This window comes from Loxodonta africana, unplaced genomic scaffold (assembly GCF_030014295.1).
Source record: "Loxodonta africana isolate mLoxAfr1 unplaced genomic scaffold, mLoxAfr1.hap2 scaffold_35, whole genome shotgun sequence".
In the NCBI taxonomy this organism is placed as follows: domain Eukaryota; kingdom Metazoa; phylum Chordata; class Mammalia; order Proboscidea; family Elephantidae; genus Loxodonta; species Loxodonta africana.
Window position 1 is genome coordinate 706,155 of NW_026975065.1, and position 25,385 is coordinate 731,539.

Consider the following 25,385-nt stretch of genomic DNA (forward strand, 5'->3'; position numbering starts at 1 on the left):
CATAGCAACTGCTAATCTACTTCCTGTCTGTGTTGGTTTGTCTGTTCTCGATATTTCATGTAAATGGAATCATGTACCACGCAGTCATTTCTGTTTGGCTTCTTTCACTTAGCATAACGTTCTCAAGGTTTGTCCATATAGTGCCATGTATTAGTACCTGATGCCTTTTAATGGCTGAGTAATATTCCATTTTACGAGTATACCACAGTTTATCAGTTCATTACTTTGGGATTCTCTCCACATTTTGGCTATTTATAAATAATTCTACTATGAAAATTCTTTTGTAAGTTATTATGTGAACGTGCTTCAGTTGTCCTGGATGCATACCTAGGAGTGGGATTGCTATGTTGCATGCTAACTCTATGTTTACCTTTCTGAGCAAGTACCTAACTGTTTTCCAAAGCGATTGGATCATGTTTCATGTCCACCAGCAATGTATGAGGGTTCCAGTTTCTCCACATCCTCACCACTTGTGTTGTCCATCCTGTTGATTTGAGCCATCTCAGTGGTTTTGAAATAATAGTGCGTTTTGGTTTTGATTCTCATTTCCCTAATGACTAATGAGGTTGAGCTTCTTATCATGTGATTATTGACCGTTTCTATATCTTCTTTGGAGAAATGTCTATTCAAATCCTTAGCCTACGAATTTTTTTTCAGATTTTTGCCTGTATTTTTGCTTTCTTCATATAGTTTTTCATATGCCAAACATCTATATCTGTATCTTACCAGTTTTAGCCTTCACAGCTTTGGGATTTTTAGATAATCTTTCTCTTTTACCAACAAAAAGCAAAACAAAATCTCTCATAGTTTCTTCTGAAATTTGTATGTTGACGTATTTTACTTTTAAATATGAGATCCTTTTGGAATTTCATTTCCTGTAAGCTATGAGAAAAAGGATGAAAATATTTTTACAGGTGATCTAAATGATTACCAAATTGCTGCAAGCACTCCTTTTTGCCTTTTTGCATAAGCCATATCTTAACTGCATTTTCCCATATTCCATGTAGAAAAGCATTTTTACAGAAGGAGGCCCGCCATTCCCAGCCATTTCATTTTAAGGTTTTGCTTTGCTACAATAGAAATCCCTTCTATACCTCCTCTACACACCTGTTCTCATAGCCAATAAAAATTTTGTGTGAGTAGGACTCCTGTGAATTTATAAGATGAGGTTGAATTTTATAACTGGTTCCATGTGGTGCACCCAGCAGAAGGACAGACAGAAGCAGTAGCTCCAGAGGGAACAGAAGCTATAAGAACATGAGCCTCTACAGATTTGCTGCCGCATTTCACAGAAAGCTCTAGACTTTTCTTTATAAGCTTATCATTATATATGGCCATCACCTTAGAACAGACGAGAATAGTGCTTTTTAAGTGAGGCATTCAGGACAGAACTGGAGAAAAATATAGAACAAAATCCTAATTCAAAAAAAAAAAAAAACCCCAGAATTCTAGGTTGACAGAGACTGGAGAAACCCTGAGAATATGACCCCCAGACATCCTTTTAGCTCAATAAAGAAGTCACTCCTGAGGTTCACCCTTAACCAAAGATTAGACAGTCCCATAAAACAAAATGAGACTCCAGGGGCATACCAGCCCAGGAACAAGGACTAGAAGGCAGGAGAGGACAGGAAAGCTGGTAATAGGGGACCCAAGGTCAAGAAGAGAGAGTGTTGACATGTCTTAGAGTTGGTAACCAATGTCATAAAACAATATATGTCCTAACTGTTTAATGAGAAGCTAGTTTGCTCTGTAAACCTTCATCTAAAGAACAATTAAAAACAAAAGTTAGGCATTCAGAAGGAGGGTGTTCATTCCTTAGCAGATGGTTAGACTTATGTGTTTTGGTGAACATATGTACCCATTTCTATCGGGTATGTATCTAGAAGTAGAATTGCTGGGTCATAGAATATATGGATGTTCACAGCTTTAGTAGATATGGCCAAAGCATTTTTAAAGTGGTTGTACCAAATTGCAATTTCACTAGCAGTAGATTAGAATTCCAGTTGCTCCATGTTCTACCAAATAGTTGGTATTTCCATTTTTTTTTTATTTTTTTATTTTAGCCATTCTGGTGTGCAGGATTAGGATCACATTGTGAGCTTTTATTAGAATTCCTCTGATAACTGATGTAGTCCCTTTCCATATGGATGTTGGCCATACAGAAATCTTTTAGAGAGCGTTCAAATATTTACTTGTCTTTCTATTGAATTCTTTTTTTTCTTTATGAATCATCCTTTGTATATTTTAGAACCAAGTTTGTAGTAGGATGTATGTATTGCAAATAACTTCTGCTTCCACATGAATTCACCCTTGTAGCTTGTCATGAACTTTCAAATTAAAAAGCATGCCTTTTACAAAAACAGGCAAATGTATAGAGATGAAAGTTCATAGGGGTTCCCAGGGACAGGAGGGAGGGAATAAAGGGGTGTTATTGTATTTTTTTTTTTATTGCATATGGAAACTGAGCTTCTGTTTACAATTATGGAAAAATCACACAGATTAAGGGTAGGGTTGCACAGCCGATTAATGTAATTCCTGTCAGTAATGTGTACACCTGTACAACTCGTTCACTTGGCAAAGGTTGTGTGTTATATTTACATCAACAACAAAAATGTGTAGCTGCTGAGGCAAAATGATAGTACTGAATTGATGAGATGTTTTCTTTTTTTATTCTTTTATTATACTCTTTTCTATTTTCTCATTTGTTTTTGTAAGAAGTTACTGTTAAAATTAAAGATAATAAAATGTTTGCATGATGAAAGTGGATAGCAATGTCTATTCCACTAATTGTGTCCCTCTGAAGTTTAAATGAGGAACTACATGCCACTAGCAGACGCCCAGCCTTACTTAGCACTCAGGAAATATTCATTTCTCCTACTCCTCTGGCTCACGGTCTTCTCCCCGTCTTTATTTGCTTTTTTCTGTTTCCAACTGGTTGCATGTGACCACCAGGCTTCCTGACTCCATCATTCTGCTTTCCATACCAATGTTATTGTAACCTTGGAATCTTGGGCAGTGGTGAAAGTTACACACTGTCCCTGCCATTAGGAAGGGGACAAGGCAGTGCAGGTGGGAAGGACAGTGGGGAAATTCGGCCTAGAGAAAGGACAGACCACCTTCCAGGAACCACACTGGCCTTCAGAGAGCTTTGTTGGCTGTGGTTCACCTGGCCAGCTTGTAGGCGTCAGGGTGCCCTAGGGCTCGGTGTTTAGTCCTCTCTCTGTGTTGACACCCTCTCTCTGAGATGCCTCAGTGAGTCCACAGCCATCGGTCTGTAGCTGAGGATGTGAGATTTACACCTCCAGCCATTTCAACTCCTCCTGGGTCCAGACTTATACTCAAATATCAGCTTAAATCTCTGTATCGGCCTCTTCATGTATAAAATGTGCATTATAATGATACATTCCGCATAGGGCTATCATGCAGAACAAATATCTTAGGAAAGGAGAAGCCCTTACAAGAATCCTGGCACCACTGCATGTACTCAGTAAGTGTTAGCTGTTAGTATTATTACCTGATATTTCCATGTGGGTATCTAACAGCTATGCCATGTTATCAAGGCCACAAAACAATTCTGGTCCCAACTCCATTCCCCACACTTATCAATGAATTTCCCAAGGCTTCAGTGATGGGAGTCTGTGTGTTTTTCCACACAATGGACATGGGTACAAAAGGTTGGTCAGGGTCTTCATAAAAGTTGCTCCAAAGTTCATATGAGTGACCACTGAGACAAGTTACAAACAACTAATGCAGAAAAAAAAATAGAACCACTCTCAACTGCTCATGGTAGTATTCTCAGTCCAGAGTATCTGGTGAGGGCACTATTATGGACTGAATTGTGTAACCCCAAAAGGTATGTTGAAATCCTAACCACTGTACCAGTAAATGTGACCTGATTTGGATATAGGGGATTTTAAAATTATATTAATGAGGCCATACTAGTGTAGGTTGCGTCCTAAACCTAGTCCCTTCTGAGTTATACAAAGAGCAGAATAGACACAGACACACTCAGTGGCAGAGGAAGACAGACAACGGAGCAGATGCATCTACAAGACCAGGAACACAAAGGGTGGCTGGAAGCTTTTAGAAGCTGATGTAGACGTAAGCCATGCCCTGAATTCAGACAGGTAGGCTCCTGAACTGTGAGAAAATAAATTTCTGTTCTTTAAAGCCACCCAATTGTGTTTTTTTTTTTTTTTTTTTCTTTCGGCAGCACTAGGTAACTAACACACATACCTGAGCTTATAAATCCAGCCCAGTGTAAAATAGTGCTCTCCCCTCCTTCGTCTAGCCCACCTGAATCCTGCTGTTTCCCTGTCAGTGCCCTCTGCTTTCACTGAGAGCTATGACAGAGTTGCCTTGATGCTGCTGCATAGACATTCACTTTATTTTTTACTTCGTATTTATAAAAAAAAAAAAATTTATGATTTACTAATATTAATTCCAATATTTTCTATGGTTTTTAAATTTTTCTGTGGAGACATTCCTATAATCTATGAATAATAAGAGTTATATGTTTTTCTTTTTGTACTCCAGTGTTAAATATTTAATAGAAATAATGAGAGAAAGCATCCTGATTTTATTTCTAATTAATTTTAAAGAGAATGTCCCACATTTCACCAGGAACTATCATGCTAGTTGTAGTTTTCCACATTCGGGAACTCCTTTTCTGTTCCATGTTTGCTCAGAGTTCTTATGTCTCAGTGTGGTTGGATTTTATCACTGCTTTTTCACCGTCTCTTGAGGTGAACCTATGTCTTTTCTTCCTTAACCTACACATGTGGTGAATTAAATTATTAAATCTTTAAAGTTCACTCAAGCTTGTATGCTGACAATAAACCCCCTTGATGCTCGCATATTACGTGCTTTATACTTTGCTGGATTTCTTTGCCAGCATTTTATGTAGATTTTTGCATCTCAGTTGCTTAGTGTGCTTGTCCTGTAACTCTTCTTATACCTTCCTTTTCTAATTTGGTATCAATATTAAAGTAGCCTTAGGGAACAAGTTGGGGAGCATCTCATAGCTTTCTCTTCTTTATTGACTGTGTACAAGGTTGAAATGATCTGTTTTTTGCACGTTTGCTGGAACCTGCCTAAAAGTGATCTACCAAACCCAAAACCAGTTGGCCATCGAGTTGATTCCATCTTTGTAGGGAGATCTCGAACTACTGACCCATTTTGTGTAGTGATTAAAGGCCTCTTCTGATGCTACTTTCCTTAGAAAAATTTCCACTGCATGTTTTAGGCTGTTAGGATTTCATCTTTAAATATTATGTGGTTATCACTGTTTTCCACCTGATCCAGGTCAATTAATCCCAGATTTTCCATTTTCCTGAAGTGAGAGTGTGTATCTACTCCTGGTACCAATTCCCTTATCTAAGACTTATTTGCAAAGAAAGATACAACCCAGCCTCCTTGAGTCCATAATGTGAGGTTACAGTCTCATATTATGTGATTTTTTTGTAGTTGTTTTTTTCTTTTGTTATTTTTTTCTTTTACATATTCTGTAATTGTTTTTTTTTCTTAATTTTTTTTATTTTCCTTTTTTCATTTCACACCTATCTAGCAGTTTTAAGAAACCTTGTGGAGTAGTGGTTAAAAGCTACAGCTGCTAACTAAAAGGTTGGCAGTTCAAGTCCACCGAGCGCTCCTTGGGAACCCTATAGGGCAGTTCTACTCTGCCCTTTATGGTTCCTATGAGTTGGAATGGATTAGATGACAACAAGTTATTGGTTCTAGTGGTTTTAAGGTTGTGCATTTCAGGTTCAGGTGTATAATCTAGCTGAGAACTGACTTCGGGTTCAGTGCGGTGGGGTGCCCAGTTGCACCTGTGCATCAAGAGAAGGCGCCTCAAGAACTAGGGGAGGGGGCGGCAGGGATGCTCAGAGAGGGGCACCCAGGGGAGGCGCGAGGTCCCAGGCAGCCCTGCCACAAGCTGGCGGGGAGCAGGAAAGAGCTGGCTTCAGGAGCCTTTTGTGACAGTCCCAGCCCACCCAGCCCCACCTGGACCTCAGACCCACCAGGCTGGCAGGTCCCAACAGAACTAGGGGAAGCATAAGGCCATAGAGGGCGAGACCCAGGGTACACACTTGAGCCTGATCACAGCGCATATGATGGGATAGGAGGGCAGAGGAGGCATGTGAGGACTTGGGTCCAGACAGTGGTCACAGAAGGGTGGGAACTTGTGGTTAGCGTCAGGATCCGAATGTGGAGGCCTTCGAGATGCACTTCCCGGAGAAGAAGGTGAAGCCACAGAAGCCACACTGCCTGGCACCCACCCCATCCCCCTCCCAGGGCCCCAGAGTGGACTCACCGCCTGCGCTGCCCTAGGAGAGCTCCCCAAGTGTGGTACTCTTAGTTTGAGGAGCAAGAGGAATTTATTTCCTCTGCTCTCATTATGGGTGTGAGCGGACTCTTGTCTGCACAGACTAAAGACGAATTATCAAAATGAGCTCCAGACTCCAGATTTGACTTAGATATCATAAATTAAAACAGAGAAATACAACTTTAGAAATAAGTGCCTGCCTGGAGCCCAAGTTGCATTAAAAAAAAAAACCTGAACAAGACCCCAGAGGGAGTGAGTGATAAGAGGCTCCTTCTTTTGCCACCCTCCTGTGGTCCCAAGCTTTCTCTTTTCCTACCTCAAGACTGTATCAACTGCTCTGAAAATTTAGAATAAAGATCCCAGGAATATCACTGCTCCCACCCCATGAGGATTTCCCCAGTGCTGAGTTAGACTAAGACAGAATCCTCCTGAGGCTTCCGGGGCCTGTGTACTGGTTCAGAGTCAGTTCATTTTTCCTGCAATTGGGCATGACCCCAGGACATGACCCTGAGAGCGCTGACACTTGCAGAAGCCAATGACCCTTTCACTGAGTTTCTCTCTGTCTTGGTCTCAGGATCAGTCAGGACAGTTTGTCACCTCAGGAGGGTTTCTGTTGAAGGACACCTAAGCAGCACTATGGGTTTGTCCCTCACACCCTGCAAACCTGCCTCCTCTGAGCGGGACGAGGAGCTACAGAAACACTGAAATCTTTGAAACTAGCAGAAGCCACAGCCCATGGTACTGGGAGAAAAATGGGAGAGAGGTGAAAAGGTATAAAGGCCCAGCTGTGAAGGTGACCAGCGGCCAGGATGTCCTGAAGCCGCAAAGCTGACCGAAGCTGAATGGCCTCAAACCTGCTGCTCCTGAGCCCATCTTTTCTTTCAATGGAAAAAGCCTTTCCCTGCTCTTATGCGACTGGGCTGGAAGGGCCTTTGACTTATAACATGAAGCAGCCTCCAGATCCTGTTGGGGCAAGTGATGGTCAAGGAGGCTCTGCCCAATCCCACCCTGCCCTTCCCAGTTGTCAGAGGACCAGGAATTTCAGTCTTCCAGCTCCTGGGCTGATCTAGTGACTTGTAACAGGATTTCACTGGACCTCCAAACTTTGAAAGATGGGAAATACTGCCTGGGTCCTGGTCTCATTACAGAACTTACATACAGGATAAGAAGAGGAGTTGGGAATTGACACCTGACATCTTAGCAAAGGTTTCTGTTTGTTTAGGAGGGAAGAGGTAAAAAAGAAGGCAGTGTCTACTATGTCCTTTGCCATGTGTGTCAGGAAATCCTCATGAAGAGCCTCTCAGGTAAGGAGTGATGGGAAATGCCTTGGTTTACTCTTAAACTTTGCCCTTGAGGCATTTTCTTTATGGAGGCATGTAAAATGTTGTCCATTCAAGGAAACACTCTAATTCTTATGTAGACTTTGTTTGTTGACAAGGATTTATTGCCATAGCAAGGGTTCTGGAAATGGGTTTAATATGCTGTGGGATTGCTTTTGGAAGTTTGGAAAAGGCAGCGGCCCACATTCTATGAAATCGAAATACCAGACCTACTGTGTCAGGTGTTGGAAGAGGGAATAAAAGCCTCCAATATGTGGGCATGTCTGAGTTAGTCTTCTATAAGACCATTTCTTGGAGGTCCTGAAGGACACCCATTTCATTAAAAGAATAAGGAATGTAGAGCTGAGGGGAGCACCAGCAACATGGAGCTTACCAATATGTACCTTTGCAGGGGGTCCCTGGATGCCACAAACAGTTAAGTGTTCTATACTAGCTGAAAGTTTGGTGGTTTGAACCTACTCAAAGGCACCTCAGAAGACAGTCCTGACGATCTGCTTTTAAAGGATCACAGCCTTGAAAACCCTACTGAACACTTCTACTATGCCCACATGGGGTGGTCATGAGTCAGAAAGGACTCGATGACAGCTAACAAGAACAATTCTCTATAGGCTCAGGTTTTAGTGGAGGCTGGGCAGCCTAGTAGCAATGTAAATCATGGTATCCCAGCTGAACAGAGGCCAGGTGGAAGTACTTAACTGTCACAAACAAGTTGTGTGTAGATTACCATAAAGGTCAGTAGCTCAGAGTATTAGTTATCTATTGGTGCATAACAAATCCCCAAACTTATCAGGTGTGAGATAAATGGAAAAATATTAAACCCATTCCGATAAATTTGGAACTAGACAAAAATTTTGGTATCACTCAACATAGTTTTTAGGTGAAGGAATGAACTAGAAAATTTAAATAACTAGTACAAGTATTAAAAGATATTTAAAATAATGATGATATAATTACATACCTGCATAAAAGACAAATGCATCAAAATCAATGGTTTCTCTCCAGTATAGAATAAGGGTCTAAAATTGGCAAGGGTGGGAAGGGCAGACCCTTCTCTTTCCCCTACTACTTGACTGTATCACACTGTGTCCAAAACTGTAAAATATTTAGCAAAACATTGTTTTAACCAGAGCAGCAAAGGACCTCTATGAGGGAAGACAATGTATTAAAGTACATAAAATGAAACCTGAATATATGCAAAAATATGCCATATTTTCAAATGGAATGTCTTGTCAATTAAATGGAGGTCCCTAAAACTAATATATAAGTGGAATGCATTTCTAGCCGGAATATTAAGATAGTTGTTTTGAACTGTATACAGTAATCATATGCTACAAATAGTACAGTAGATAACAAAGAATATTCCTGTTGTTATGAGACTTGGAGACGATTTTTGACTCAAAGCGATCCCATCTGACTGCCCCATAGGGTTTTCTAGGTCGTAATCATTACGGGAGCAGAACACCAGGTCTTTCTCCCTTGGAGCCACCTGGTGGGTCCGACCTGCCAAACTTTCTTTGGATTAGCAGTTGAGCACTTAATCGCTGCAAAACCAGGGCGGTTTTACCAAAGTAAAACATGAAAAAGCAGGATAGTAACAGGTGTCTATCTCTTTGGGTAACAGAACAAATTGATATTATATAGCATAGAAGCTGACAAGTCGACCAATGAAACAGAAAATCTGTTAAGAAGTCACAATAACTTACAAAGGTAGCATTTCAAGAAAATTATATTTATTTAATAAATGGTGCTGACTCAAGTGATTGTTCTGGGGGACAAAGCTTGCAAAAATGTGATACACAAATGATAGATTTGGAAAATCATGTGAAATGGAGATGACAAGGCTTAATAACAATTTCCATTTTACACAGAAGGATAAAAGTTAAGCACTTGAACAATGAGCAGTGAATTCAAACAGTTCATTCAGAGCAAATCCACATGCCCAGTAAACATAGTCCAAGTTAAGAAAATATCAAACTGCCAGTGAAACTGGCAGAATTGGAAAATCAGCACCACCTATGGCTGGCTGGGCTGTGGGGAGAAGGATGCCCTGAGACGTGGCTGGAGAGGTGCATTATGGCAGCCTCTAGGGGAAAGACATGGCCGTGGCTCTGTACTTTTAACATCCTTTGAATTGAAAATCTCACTCTGTGGAGTCTATTCCACAGAAACAAATCCTATAGTATAGAAAGGATAGTTATTATTAATATGACCAAACTTTGTCCATTGATGGTGGAATGATAGAGAACTTATGGTAAAGCTACATCCTCAATAAAACAGGGAGTCCTTAGAATGAAAAAGAGTTGTAGTAGTTGAGTGGGAGAAATCTCTATGAAGTATTATGGAAGTATTACTGAAACAATCAAGGTGCAGAGAAGTGTATATAAAATGAGCACATCTGGGTTAAACAATATCAATTGTTTGAATATGCTTGAATACCTGTTGATGTTTATGTGTGTGTATAAATGAGAAGATGAGGATACATGTATGTCTGTGTGTGCTTGTTTAAGCAAGGATAGGAGAAACGACTTACCACATTGTTAACCTGAATTACCTTGGATTCACTTGTGGGAAAGAACAGGGGGAGGAGAATTAGAACATGCAGGAAGAGTGGACTTAAAAAGCATGGATGATAATGCTTCTGTATTAGTAGTGTTGTGTATGGACAAATAAATCTGTCTTGAGCAGAGAAAGCCAGAATATTCCTTAGAAGTAAGGATGGCTTTGGAGATCTTATCAAGAGGGACCAGTTCCTGGAAAAGAACATCATGCTTAGTAAAGCAGAGGTCCAGGGAAAAAGAGGAAGACCCTCAATGAGATTGATACAGTGGCTGCAACAGTGTGCTCAAATATAGCAACGATTATTAGGATTGCAATGACCGGACCGAGTTTTGTTCTGTGGTGCCTAGGGTCACTGTGACTCAGAACTGACTTGATAGCTTTTAACAACAACATATATAAGTCCAGATAAAGTGTACTGAGTTGATACCATCTATTTAAATTATTCATGTAAGTTGAAGACCCCAAAATATAGTGTTAGTGCCATATCTAATGACTTACAGAGAATCAAGGTAGAATGTCAAGTGAAAGAAGGGGCGAGAGCAATGTGGGTAGAGTGAGACGAAGTCTCCATAAAAGCAAACACCCCAGCAGATGTACTTGTGTACCTGTGACTGTGTGTATGTGTCCCTGCAGAGAGGTGTAGGAAAGGACACATGTGTCTATTAACATTGGATACCTTGTGGGAGCGGGAGCAAATTACATATGAGGGTGGGACCCTGACATAACTTTTTTGTCATACAAATCTGTAATCTTGAAAATAAAAAATAATTTCAGAACTTTGGAAATTGATAAACATTATAGATACATGTATATTTTAATGTGTTTCGTTAGATATTTTAAATAGGTGAAAATTTTCTATAATGACAGACAAAAGATTTTAATCACTGGAAGGAGAGCACACCACAGACAGTAATAATCAGATCCAGTGGATTTCTTGTTCCTGGAACCAGTGAGCTCTTCTGGTCTCTATAACTGGAAATGACCAAAAATAATTTTGGGAACTCAGTAGAATTAACCCCCAAACACGTTTGCAAGCACATGTCTACAGCTAAATGTAGAAGGCTGGACACCATGTGCGATTCACTAGGTAACTCATGGCGCTCCAGAAAATTCTCTTTCCTGGATGTGCTGGTACCACCTCCTCCCTGCCTTGACCCACTGTATAACCCGCCTTTGTGCATTCGAGGCCCTTTGAGGTCTGAGCCTAGAGCATAAAAGAGGACATCAACTGGGAAGGTAGCTTTTAAGAAGATGTTGATGAAAAGATTTCAGAAAGCAGTACCTCCCCAGCCAGCCTCTCCCCAGCCTGGGAATGCCAACCCCTCCCACCCTGATACCTCTGAGAATCTCTGATTTTTGTTTTGGATCCTTAGGAGACTGCAGAATTTACCTGGCCTGAACACCTTGGCTTTTCTCTGCCTGTGACCCTCTCCCTCACAGGAGCTGTCTCTGTCACTCTGAGGCATACACACAGGACAGACTGTGGATGGAGGTGCCCATCCTAGAGGCCCTGCCCTCCTTTTCCTCTGCCCTCTGTGGTCTCATGGCCCAGAGAGATGGATGCATCCCTGTCATGTCCAGGGCTTCCCCACACCTGGGATTTGATGTTGTGACTGAGACTTGGTCTTTTTTGTCCACTGTTGAGTCTGGGCCTGAATTTGCCTCTTCCATCCATACCTCTGGTCACCTGTGTTCTCGCTGTTCTCCCCAGGTTCAGAAGCCTCTCCTTTCTTTTGCTTCTTTCACCTCAGAGGGCCTTTTTCTTCCATTTCTTTGACCTCGGGACAGGTCAGATTTGACCACAGGAAAAAAAAAAAAATTAACAACATTTATTGACGTGTCAAGAACCAGAATGTACAGCTTTATTTAAAGGAGATGAAAAAGTTCCAAAGCTCTACCCCTTACCCGAGGACATACTCTACAAGAAATACCCTGCAAGCGCTGGATCAACTCTTAACACCCAGGGGGATTTTTTTACACCACCTCCCAGTTACATTCCCCTAATGAGGCAACAACAATGCTTCCTAATCATAACCCCAAATTCACCCTGGGAGACCAGAAGACATGGCTGGGGTGAATTCATTTTCCTTCATCGGGCCCTCCACTCCTCCTGCCAAGCCCTACCTCTTTCTCTGCCTGTATGCTGCTGGGAAGGGACCCAGAGTCCTTGGTTTAGGGCTTTATGCCCACTGCTCACCTGCAGGCAGGTTTCCTGACACCCTGCCATCTCTCTGATTCCTTCTCCTCCAAAGAACTCAGTGATACCCCCTTCACCATCACACCTCAACAGGGTCCCCCTTAGCCTCCCAAGTCCCACTGAAATCCCATTTCCCTTTCCCTACTTATGCTGTGCTCATCCTTAGGGTCCCAAGATCTCACCATCAAGATGAGGCCTGTCCTGTCCTCTTCTGGGCCAGGGGAGCCTCTGAGGGGACCTGGTGTCTGCGGTCAGCTATGTGGGGCTTCTTCCATCCAGATCCCCCTTAGGGCTGGAGCTCTTTGTGCCCTTGGGGTGGAAGACTGGTGATCAGAGGGGAAGGAGGGTAGGATCTTCCAGGGAAGCTGGGTTAAACGAACCTGAATGGAGGTCTCTCCTGAAGGGCCTAGGTTTCCAGCCCAAAGGCCCTGCTCCTCCTAGTCCCAGGGTGCTAGCAGGTCTTTAGGTGCTTCCCCCTCTGGCCTTGGTGCTGTGCCTTCTGCAGCCTGGCCTGCCTCTTCAGCCTGTCCAGCTGGTGCCTCAGCCTCTTCAGTTCTTCTCTCTGCTTCTCCAGCTGCTCCTCCAGGTGCCTGCAGACCGCTCTCTTCTCCCTCACCTCCCTCTTCTTGGAGGCCATCAGGTAACGCCTGGCCAGCTGGTGGCAGCGTTGGGGCCTGCGCTGGACTGAGCTTGGCAGCCGCCTCTCCAGCAGGTCTTCAAAGAAGACCTGGCAGCTGAAGCCCTGGCTCACAGCATGCGCCGCGTGCGCAACCAGGGCCTCCTGGGACTCGAACACGTGACAGCAGGCCACGCAGCGGAAGCCGTGCTCACGGGTCACCAGCCACTCCGGGGTGGCTGCGCGGGGGCTCTCCCAATGCTCCTTCTCTTGGTCGGTGGGCTCCTGGGTACAGGTCTGGGGCCCCTCCTGCCAGGGCTCCAGGTTGCTGACCAGGGACTCAGTGTTGGCCAGTCTGGGGGCAGAGCCGATGGTGCTCTCCTCAGAGAGCTCGGCCTCAAAGACCTGGGGCATCTTGCCCACGGGAGCAAAGGAGGTTTTGGTCTGCCAGGCGACCGCCACCCCCTTGACTGTGTGCACCTGGGTGAAATGTGCACACCTGACCCATTGCTTCTCTGAAGTAGCCCCGTAGCTAGAGGAGTGAGAGGTCTGCTTGGTGGAAGATGAAGGAAAAGAGCTCTCGGATTGTTTTGGAATCTTCCTGTGCCTGGAGCTTTGACTTTTTGTTTGGGATGTTGTTGACTCTTGGGCATTTTCCTCTGGTAGAGACCTCTGAGAATAGAGAGTAGATTTAGTTGAGCTTTCAGGGTACTTATTCTCACCTGTGAGCCCAAAGCTTTGGTCATAGGGACCCCTGGAGGCCTCTCCATCACCACAGCCTCCACCTCTGCAGACCCCATGGTTTCTTTCTTCTTCCCCAAAGACCCACCACCTTTTGGGGGCACTGCTGTGGAAGACAAAATCTCCATTGTAAAGTGGCACTGTTTATGGTAGTTCATTTTTTAAGAAGTTATTTTTCTTTAATTCCACATTTATTGAATTCCAATGAACTTGTTCCTTTGGAACTTAGAAATGACCTCATTCCCCTATAACTTCATAATAAATGTGTGACGTCATTGAAAGAAGTTTTCTATAAGGGTGATTTTCTTAGTAAATTTGGGGTGTAAGCACTCAAACGAGAGCAATGCTCATCTCTTTTCAACCTCTTTTACTGAAAGGCTGTTTTACGGAGAAGTTATACTTAAAGAGAAGAATGCGTATATTTAGTTAAGACTCTTACATGCATACCTCTTTCTTGTACCCTTCTTAACCAAGCTACAGTAGGGGATTAAAATTGCTTTTCTCAGAATAGAAGCCCTTGTCCTTATTAGAGAAACTCCTTCAGCGTGAGGCAGAAAGAGATGTCCGTATCTGAGAACCTGATGCCAGAAACCTCAGATAGACAGCACACAACCACCTTGACTGGTTGTGTCTGGGTGGGTTGCCTATGTCAACCTAAAGGTCTGTGTATGTTTGTGAATATGTGGGAAGGACTGTAGACTTCAGGATCCAGAAAGAGATAGAGCTAGGTCGTGTGTGTTGGATGGAGGGAAAGCTCCAGAGACAAGATCCAGAGACGGAACCTGCCAGCAGTGTGTAAGAGGGATACAGAGACCAAGGAGAGAGCAGAAAGCAGGGCTCAGCCACTGAAAGGCAGAATGGGGCAGCAACAGAAGAGACAAAGGGGGTACACTAGTTGGAGAAAGGATGGAGAACTGGGAATGATAGCAGAAACTGAGGTTAGCTATAGTTGGAATTTGAAAATTCTTTCTTGCTAGGCTTTGAAAACATCATGCTGATTGAAGAAAGTTAGTCACAAAAAGACAACTACTGTATGATCTTACTTATATGAAATAAGCAAATTTATACAAACCAAAGATTATTGGGGGTTGCCAGCTGTGACAGGGAGGCGGGAAGGGCCTGAAATCTTTCACTGTCTCATCTCATGCTCTCATTCTTAATCTCTTTATACTCTCTATACTTTTTCTTTTTAAATTTATAACATTTCTATTACTTAATTATCATATAACTTGAGTTTTAAATACAAAAAAAAAATTCAAAAAAAGAGAAATGAGTAAGAGAAGGCGCCGCTGTGCAATACTTTGTGTCAGCCGGGCATCAGGGAACCAGAGTGACAGAATGCACTTCTTCTTTGCGCAAAGCTTGAGCAGAGTCATGGCAGCTACAATGACCATGTCATATAGACACTCCAGTAAAAGGTCTGGTTAACTAGAACTTTGGAAATTGGATGAGGGGGTAGAAAGGAATGCATAGCAGAGAAACTGAAGATATATGTATATATGTATATATATGTGAATTAAAATAACTTTGTGTAGCTAGTAATTGACAATGGTAATTCATCGTGGATTTCTGAGGAGAAGATCCAGGTAATGATACCTGACTTCAAGAAAGTTTGCTTTGGCATTATTGTGCACAGAACACCCAAGGAAGAAATACAGCTCCTCAATGGGAGCTGATGCACTGCTTCAGCAAATCGTAGGATATAAATTTAGAAGAAAAGCATCATCTCCCAAAGGTCATAAAAGTTGTTCATGAGTCTATACTAGATTTTCTTTTATTTTTTTTTTATTGTGCTTTAAGTGAAAAGTTACAATCCAAGTCAGTTTCTCATACAAAAACTTATGTACACATTGTTATGTGACCCTAGTTGCTCTCACTACAATGTGACAGCACACTCCTTCTCTCCACCTGTGTTTCCTGTGTCCATTCAACCAGCTCCTGTTCTCCTCTCCCTCCTCACCTTGACTCCAGATAGGAGCTGCCCATATAGTCTCATGTGTCTACTTAAGCTAAGAATCACACTCCTCACCAGTATCATTTTAGGTCCTATAGTCTAATCTTTGTCTGAAGAGTTGGTTTCAAGAATGGGTTTTAGTTTTGGCTGACAGACAGTCTGGGGGTCATGACCTCTGGGGTACCTCCATCTCAGACCATTATGTCTGGTCTTTTTACTGGAATTTGAGGTCTGCATCCCACTTTTCTCCTGCTTCATCAGGGATTCTCTGCCATGTTCCGTTTCAGTGCAGTTATTGGTGGTAGCCAGGCACCATCTGGTTCTTCTGGTCTCAGGCTGATGGAGTCTCTGCTTTATGTAGCCCTTTCTTTCTCTTGGGCTAATATTTTCCTTGTGTCTTTGGTGTTTTCCATTGTCCTTTGCTCCAGATGGCTTGAGAGCAATTGATGCATCTCATATGGCAGTTTGCTAGCTTTTAAGACCCCAGATGCCACTCAACAAAGTGAGATGCACAACGTTTTCTTAATATGCTTTGTTATGCCAATTGACCTAGATGTCCCCTGAAACCATGGTCCCCAGACCTCCGCCCTGCTACTCTGTCCCTCAAAATGTTTGGTTGTATCCTGGAAACTTCTTAGCTTTTGGATAAGTCCTATTGTGCTGACTTCCCCTCCATTGTGTGTTGTCCTTCCCTTCACCTAAAATAATTCTATCTACTATCTAATTAGTGAAAACCCTCTCTATCCCTTCCCACACTGGCAACCATCGAAGAGTGTTTTCTACTGTGTTTAAATCTTTTCTTGAGTTCTTATAAAAATGGTCTCATACAATATTTGTCCTTCTGTGACTAATTTCCCTCAGTATAAAGCCTTCCAGATTCCTCCATGTTATGAGATGTTTCATGGATTCATCGTTGTTCTTTATCACTGTGTAATATTCCATTATGTGAATATACCATAATCTGTCCACTCATCTGTTGATGGGCATCTTGGTTGTTTCCATCTTTTTGCTTTTGTAAACAGTGTTGCAATGAATATAGCTGTGCACTAATCACTAAAAAGAGCATTTCAAGATCTATCCAGAAGTACAACACTGCCAGTGATGGCATAATATTCATACGCCTACAAGGAATACCAGTTAATACAATCTATTCAAATTTACACACCAACCACTAAGGAGAAAGATGAAGAAATTGAAGATTTTTACCAACTACTACAGTCTGAAATTTATGGAATGTGCAATCAGGATGCATTGATAACTACTCGTTACTGGAATGAGAAATTGGAAACAAAGAAGGATCAGTAGTTGAAAATATGCCCTTGGTGATAGAAATGATACCAGAGATCACATGATAGAATTTTGCAAGACAAACGACTTCTTCATTGCAAATAACTTTTTCCACAACATAAACAGCAAGTTTTTTTTTTTTTTTTTATAAGTGTGGGCCTCACCGGATGGAATACACAGGAATCAAACTGACTACCTGTGTGGAAAGAGATGATGGAAAAGCTCAATACCATCAGTCAGAACATGGCCGGGACCAACTACAGAACAGTCAACTACACATATGCAAGTTCCACTTGAAGCCGAAGAAAATCAGAACAAGTGTATGAGAGCCAAAGTATGACCTTGAGTATGTCCCAACTGAATTTAGAGACCATCTCAAGAATAGATTTGACATGTTGAACACTAATGACCAAAGACCAGATGAGTAGTGGAGTGACATCAAGGACATCAGACATACAAAGAAAACAAGAGGTCATTAAAAGGGGAAGAAAGAAAAGATCAAAATGGATGTCATAAGATTTATGACTCTGAAATGTGCTCTTGAACATCTAGTAGCTAAAAAGAACAGAAGAAATGATGAAGTAAAAGAGTTAAACAGAAGGTTTCAAAGAGCAGCTATGGAAGACAAAGCAAAGTATTATAATGACATATACAAAGATCTGGAGTTAGAAATCGAAAGGGAAGAACACCCTCAGCATTTCTCAAGCTGAAAGAGCCAAAGAAAAAATTCAAGCCTCAAGTTCAATAGTGAAGGATTCTACAGAGAAAATATTGAACAACTCAGAATGTACCGAAAGAAGATGGAAGGAATACACTGAGTCACTACACCAAAAAGAATTGGTAGATGTTCAACCATTTCGGGAGGCAGCATATGATCAGGAAGCAACGGTACTGAAGGAAGAGGTCCAAGCAGTACTGAAGGCATTAGAGAAAAACAAGGCTACAGGAATTGATGGAATACTAATAGAGATGTTTCAACAAACAAATGCAATACTGGAAGTGCTCATATGTCTATGCCAAGAAATTTGGAATACAGCTACCTGGCCAACTGACTGGAAGAGATCCATATTTATGCCTATTCCAAAGAAAGGTGTTTCAACCAAATGCAGAAATTATCATCAGTATCACATGCAAGTGAATTTTTGCTGAAGATCATTCAACAGTGGCTGCAGCAGTGCATTGACAGAAACTGTCAGAAATTTAAGCCATATTCAAAAGAGGACGTGGGAACAGGTAAGTCATTGTTGATGTCAGATGGATCCTGGCTGAAGGCAGAGAATATCAGAAAGATGTTTACCTGTGTTCTATTGACTATGCAAAGGAATTTGACTCTGTGAATCACAACAAATTATGGATAACATCACAAAAAACGGGAATTCCAGAACACTTAATTGTGCTCATGGGGAACCTCTGCATAGATGAAGAGGCAGTCATTCAAACAGAACAATGGGCTACTGCATGGTTTAAAGTCAGGAAAGGTGTGCATCATCCTTTCACTATAATTATTCAATCTGTATGCAGTCCACATAGTCCAAAAAACTGAACTACATGAAGAACAAAGCATCATGATTGGAAGAAGACTCATTAACATCCTATGATATGCGGATGGCACAGCCTTGCTTGCTGAACGTGAACAGGACTTGAAGCACTTACTGATAAAGACCAAAGACTGTAAAGACTTAGGTATGAATTACACCTCAACATAAAGAAAACAAAAATTCTCATCAGTGGAGCAATAAGCAACATCATAATAAATGGAAAAAAGATTGAAATTGTCAAGGATTTCATTTTACTTGGATCCACAGTCAACACCCATGGAAACATCAGTCAAGAAATTAAATGATGCATTGCATTGGGAAAATCTGCTGCAAAAGAAATTTTTAAAGCATTAAAAAGCAAAGATGTCACCTTGAAGACTAAAGTGTCCCTGATCCAAGCCACGGTGTTTTCAATTGCCTCATATGCACGTGAAAACTGGATAATGAGTAAGGAAGACCTAAGAAGACACAGGACCTGGCAGTGTTTCATTCTGTTGTACATAGTGCCACTATGACTTGGAACTGACTTGAGAGAACTAACAACAACAACAATGCAAGGCAATACATGTCATGATGATATGTAATTTATTTCAAACTTGGAAGCCATTGGAGGATATTCCTTTACATAATATGTACACCCTGACTTACTAAGGAGACAACATGGGTGTTTCTTTGTAAGCAAAATCTCCTAAGAACAGATACTTTTGAATTGGGAGCAATACTTTAATTGGAGTTCGTTAGGAGGCTCTGAGAAGCCATTTTTCTGTGATAGTGTATATGTCTTCTTCTATCATTCATTTGTTTTAGAATAACTCACTGTTGAATGAGAATATGTTAGAGCCAGGACATATGACGAAATATAAACACAAGAATTTGTTAAAATGAATAAATTTTTAACACTAAAACAATTTCATCTGGGAATAAAAATTCATTTATATATATTGTTGATCCTCTACTATATACAGAGAATTTCTATTTTAATAACTTTTCTTTCTTCCTACCTTCCTTCCGTCCTTCCTCCCTCTCTCTTTCTCTTCCTCCCTCCCTCCCTTCCTTTACTTCTTTCCTTTCTCTCTCTCTTTCTGTTCTGTGTCATTAAAAAGTGTACCACCCTTTAGATTCACCAGTTTCAAATAGTTGAGAGATAATATAGGGTAGCTGTGAGTTGGAATCAACTCCATGGCAATGGGTTTGGTTTACAGGGTATGTATTTTAAAAGGTTTTATATACATATATAATTAAGCTGGACATTTAGGGAAAACTACTTAAAATCTCCTCATATCAATTTTATCATCTATAAAATGTCAGTGGTGATATCAACCTTAAGAGGTTGTGTGAAGTATAAACTACAATTTAATCCTGACACAAATTCTGAAATATTTTAGGTGTCACCCAGCGAAGGTGGTGAATAAAAGTTTTACCTTCCATGTATGGTCATGGTCCAGATTTAAGGCTTGTTTCTCCCACTTTTGTTTCTTCTCTGAAATTATCATCAGAATTTTTTCTTCTTTTCCTTTCTTTTTGTGTATAATGTAATAAATGCTAATACCCATATCACAAAATTGTGGGGGAAAATTAAAAATAAAGACAGGTGAAAAAGTTTTGTAAATAGACTACAAATAAATATTTATTTCTCTTTCAATGAATAAAATAAAAATAAAAGGGACAAAAAAAAAACCCTATTTGGATTTCTTTTTACAGAAGAAAAAACATCCTCTTCTATTTAGACCTGGGGAAAATGCTTAAAGCTGCTTCCGGGGCAGGCACACAGCCCTTGAAATGAGTTCACAGGACAGGATACTAGCACATAAATAGGGAGACATGGATAAAAAACAATATGTTCCATTGGCAGTCATAAGACATGGCATCAAATAACTGATCTGATGTGGCATTCATTATTTCTGTATTGTGCTGTTTTTCCCACTTCTTTAATTTAGGAAAATATTAGCTACCTCGTGGGCAAAATCATTTTAAAAACGTAATTGTAAATGTGACGTACATATATTCACAAAACGTGAAGGAATTCTATCCCTTCAAAAATATAGGAAAAAACATTTGGGGAACTAGTGACTAAAAACAATGAAACATATCAATCCTTAGATTAGGGAAGGCAAAGATATCCCAAGAGGGCAAAGTAAAAATAAATCTGAATCAAGATATAATGTAGTGAAACTTCAGTACATAAATACAATAAAAAATCTTAAAAAGAACCAGAGAGTAAAGAAAGACGTATATAGTTATATATATGTAATAAATAAACAAAATAAGACTAATAGTTTATTTCTTAAAAAAAAAGGTGGAGTTTTTTAGATGAAACAGATCATCCAACAGTTTTAAGTTCAAACGTTTATTTAACAGAAGAAACGAGAAAATAATATCTGCTATTAACACTTCTATTCATAATTATATTTCAGATTTAAACACCCCCCAAAAAAGAAAAAGAAATTATAATGGTTGTGAATTGATATAAAAATTATTATTGAAGTTTATACAATAGTCTAAGCAGAAAACCTAATAGAAATTAAATGCAATTGAAGAATTGTAACAGAAAGCTTAGCAATGATTTTAGATGAATTTTCAAAACCATTTAATTAAACAAAAGCTTTATAAGATTTATTTTAAAAGATACAAGTTACAGAAGAACAAAACTGCACACACTCCTCTGAGTTGACCTCAATGACATGCATGGAATCAAGCTTTCGAGACCTGCATTTGCTGATGTGGCATGACACAAAAGGAGAAGAAACGGCTGCAAACATCCATTAATAATAGAAACATAGAATGTATGAAGTATGAATCTAGGAAAATTAGAAATCATTAAAAAATGAAATGGAACACATAAACATCAATATCTTAGGCATTAGTGAGCTGAAATGGACTGATATTCACCATTTTGAATTGGACAATCATATGGACTTTTTTTTTATGGACTACTGTGCCAAATCGAAGAGAGTTCATCATCAAAAAGAACATTTCAAGATCTATCCTGAAGTACAGTGCTGTCACTGATAGGATAATATCCATATGCCTACAAGGAAGACCAGTGTCTTAGTCATATACTGATGCTATAACAGAAGTACCACAAATGGGTGGCTTTAACAAAGAGAAATTTATTTTCTCACAGTCTAGTAGGCTAGAATTCAAAATTCAGGGCGTCAGCTCCAGGGGAAACTTTCTCTGTCAGCACTGTGGGAAGGTCTCCATCATCAATCTTCTCCTGGTCAAGGGGCTTCTCAGGTGCAGGGACCCTGGGTCCAAAGGACATGCTCTGCTACTGGGGATGCTTTCTTGGTGTTATGAGGTCCTCATATCTCTCTGCTTGCTTATCTCTTTTATACCTCAAAAGGTATTAGCTTAAGACACTATCTAATCTTATAGATCTCATCAACATAACTGCGACTAATCCATCTCATCACATCATTGTGATAGGATTTACACCACATAGGGAAATCACATTAGATGACTAAATGGTAGACAATCATACAATACTGGGAATCATGGCCTAGCCAAGTTGACAGATATTTTTTAGGGACACATTTGAATCTATGACAAGCAGTTAATACGACTATTATTCAAATTTGTGCACCAACTGCTAATGCCAAAGATGAAGAAACTGAAGATTTTTTACCAACTTCTGCAGTCTGAAATTGATCAGACATGCAATCAAGATGCATTGATAATTACTGATGATTGCAATGTGAAAGTTGGAAACAAAGAAGAAGGAACAGTAGTTGGAAAATCTGGCTTTGGAGACAGCATGATAGAATTTTGCAAGACCAATGACTTCTTCATTGCAAATACCTTTTTTCAACAACTTAAATGGTGAGTATACACATGGGCTTCACCAGATGGAATATACAGGAATCAAATGTCTACATCTGTGGAAAGAGACAATGGAAAAGCTCAATATCATCGGTCAGAAAAAGACCGGGGCTGACTGTGGAACAGACCATCAATTTCTCATATGCAAGTCTACGAGAGCCAAAGTACAACTTTGATTATATCTCACCCGAATTTAGAGACTATCTCAAGAATAGATTTGATGAATTGAAGGCTAATGATTGAAGGCCAGATGAGTTGTGCAGTGACATCAAGGACATCATACTTGAAGAAAGTAAGAGGTCATTGCTCTGACAGGGATCACAATAGAGGGTCTGAGAGCTGGAGAAAAAATGTAGAACAAAATTCAACTCACAAAAAAGACCAGATTACTCGCCTGACACAGACTGGAGAAATGCTGAATATGTCCCCTGGACACACTTTTAGCTCAGTAATAAAGTCACCACTGAGGTTCACCCTTCAGACAAAGATTAGACAGACCCATAAAGCAAAACTGAAGGGGCACACCAGCCCAGGGGCAAGGGCTAGAAGGCAGGAGGGGACAGAAAAGCTGGTAATAGGGAACCCAGGGTCAAGAAGGGGAGAGTGTTGACATATTGTAGGGTTGGTAATTAGTGTCACAAAACAATATGTGAACTAATTGTTTAATGGGAACCTAGTTTGTTCTGTAAACCTTCATCTAAAGTATGACAATAAAGATATGAAATAAAATATATATGTATATCTGTCAGAAAAAAAAGAAAGCAAGAGGTCATTAAAAAGACAGGAAAGAAAAAAAGAAGACCAAAATGGATGTCAGAAAAGACTCTGAAATTTACTCTTGAATGTAGAGTAGCTAAAGCAAAAAGAAAATGATGAAGTAAAAGAGATGAACAGAAAATTTCAAAGGGCACCTCAAGAAGACAAAGTAAAATATTATCATGAAACGTGCAAAGACCTGGAGTTAGAAAATCAAAAGGGAAGCACATGTTCAGCATTTCTCAAACTGAAAGAACTGAAGAAAAAATTCAAGCCTTTTGTTGCAATATTGAAGAATTCTACAGGGAAAATATTAAGTGACGCAGAAAGCATCAAAAGAAGATAGAGAGAGGTGGAGTCAAGATTGCACAGTAGTCAGACACTTCCAGTGATTCCTCTTACAACAAAAACCAAAAAAAAAAAACAAAAAAAACAAATACCTGAAAAAACAAGTGGAACAATTTTATACATGACAAGATAAGGGCCCTGAACATCAAAGGCAAAGTTAGGAAATCAGACTGAGTGGCTGGGGGAGGGAGACACGGTTCAGAAGTGGCGAGCAGTTGCCGGACCTGACTTGGTGAGAAATGGCACCCCTTGGACACAGTCCCCTGGAGGGACAGTGGTAGGGCTGACAGTAGCATTCAGGATGCAGTCTCCTCAGGGGAAGACAGCAAGTCTCACAGTCTACTCACAACTCTGGAATCAGAGAAGAACAGTGCTGTTGGCAAAAGCTAAGTCCTTGCATTTGTTTTACTGTGCACTCAGCCCCCAAGACGGCTTCAGTAGCTGTAGATTTCCCTGCACCTGAGATAGGTGTTGCTGTGCAGCCTGAGCCATTCTCCTGGCCTTGGAGAAGGAATAAATTAACAATTGGGGGAAAAGATAATCTGCCAGCTCCACTAAGCTGGGAAGCTCAGGACAGAAGAAGCTCCTTTCCAGGCACAAATGGTCCACGGACTTTGAATACCTTTCACCCCTGCATGGACCTGTGTAGGCCCATTTCAGGAGATTAGGCCCTTGTTACTGCAATGGTGTATGTGCTTTGTATCCAACTTCAACTGTTTTACCTTGCAGTGGAGAGGTGTGTTTTTGATGTTTGACACTGCTCTGCCTATTAAACAGGGTCGTTACCTACCTACACTGGGGGCCTGAGAACTGGTGGCTCCGCCCACATCATCTAGACACCCACAACAGGGGTCCAAGGATAACAGGTGCCTCCCAGTACTTACAAACAAAAGCATAGGGTGCCTGTGGTCTGACTGCAGAACCCACCTACCCGTGCACTATAGAAAACAGGGGTGCACTTTCCTCACAGACACTTGGGAGATGGTTGTCAGCCCCCTGCCTTTGTTCAGAGTGTGACCCCCTGCTGCAACCAGATACCTGTGTCTCCAACAATCACCCCTCCCCATCTAAGACTATAGGACTTGATGACCTACAATTGATGACCAGCTACCTAGACACCTGAACTGAATTATACAAGAAAAGTGAATGGACTCCTAGGCTCATATACCTGGTAACAGCTCTAGCCATCTGGTGACAGGATGTTAAATCTTGAAAGTTGCAAATGATCAAGCAAGCTCACTCAAGCACCCTATTTGGGCATATCAAAACAAAACAAAGCAAAAAGCTAGGGTACAGTAGGCAAAAGTAAAAAATAAAATAAAATAACTTATAGATGGCTCAGAGACAGCAGTCAATATCAAATCACGTAAAGAAGCAGACCATGATCACTTCAACAATCTCTCAATACAAAGAATCAAGGAATCGTCCAGATGAAGGTGTTTTCCTGGAATTACCAGATGTTGAATACAAAAGGTTAATATACAGAACTTTCAAGAGATCAGGGAGATCAGGCAAAATGCAGAACAAGCCAAAGAACACACAGATAAAGTAGCTGAAGAAATTAAAAAGGTTACTCAAGAACATAAAGAAAAATTTAATAGGCTGCAACAATCCATAGAAAGAAAGCAATCAGGAATTTAGAAGATTAACAATAAAATTACAGAATTAGACAACTCAGTAGACAGAGGAACGGTATTGAGGAAATGGAAAGCAGAATTAATGAGATTGAAGATAAATAACGTGGCACCGATATATTTGAAGAAAAATCAGAGAAAATTATTTTTAAAAAACATGAAGAAATCCTAAGAATCATGTGGGACTCTATCAAGAGAAATAACCTATGAGTGATTGAAGTATCAGATTAGGGAGGGATAACAGAAAAAACAGAGAGAATTGTTGAAG

At 40.7% G+C, this 25,385-nt stretch overlaps 1 long non-coding RNA gene across 1 annotated transcript in view; it reads left to right on the forward strand.

The window, feature by feature from the left end:
- Window positions 1-25,385, forward strand: part of LOC135229539 (uncharacterized) — a 448,157-nt gene that overhangs the window by 62,364 nt on the left and 360,408 nt on the right. The window contains exon 3 of the long non-coding RNA XR_010320220.1: window positions 7,548-7,629. This is a non-coding gene — a long non-coding RNA (uncharacterized LOC135229539). The remainder of the gene's footprint in view (window positions 1-7,547; window positions 7,630-25,385) is intronic.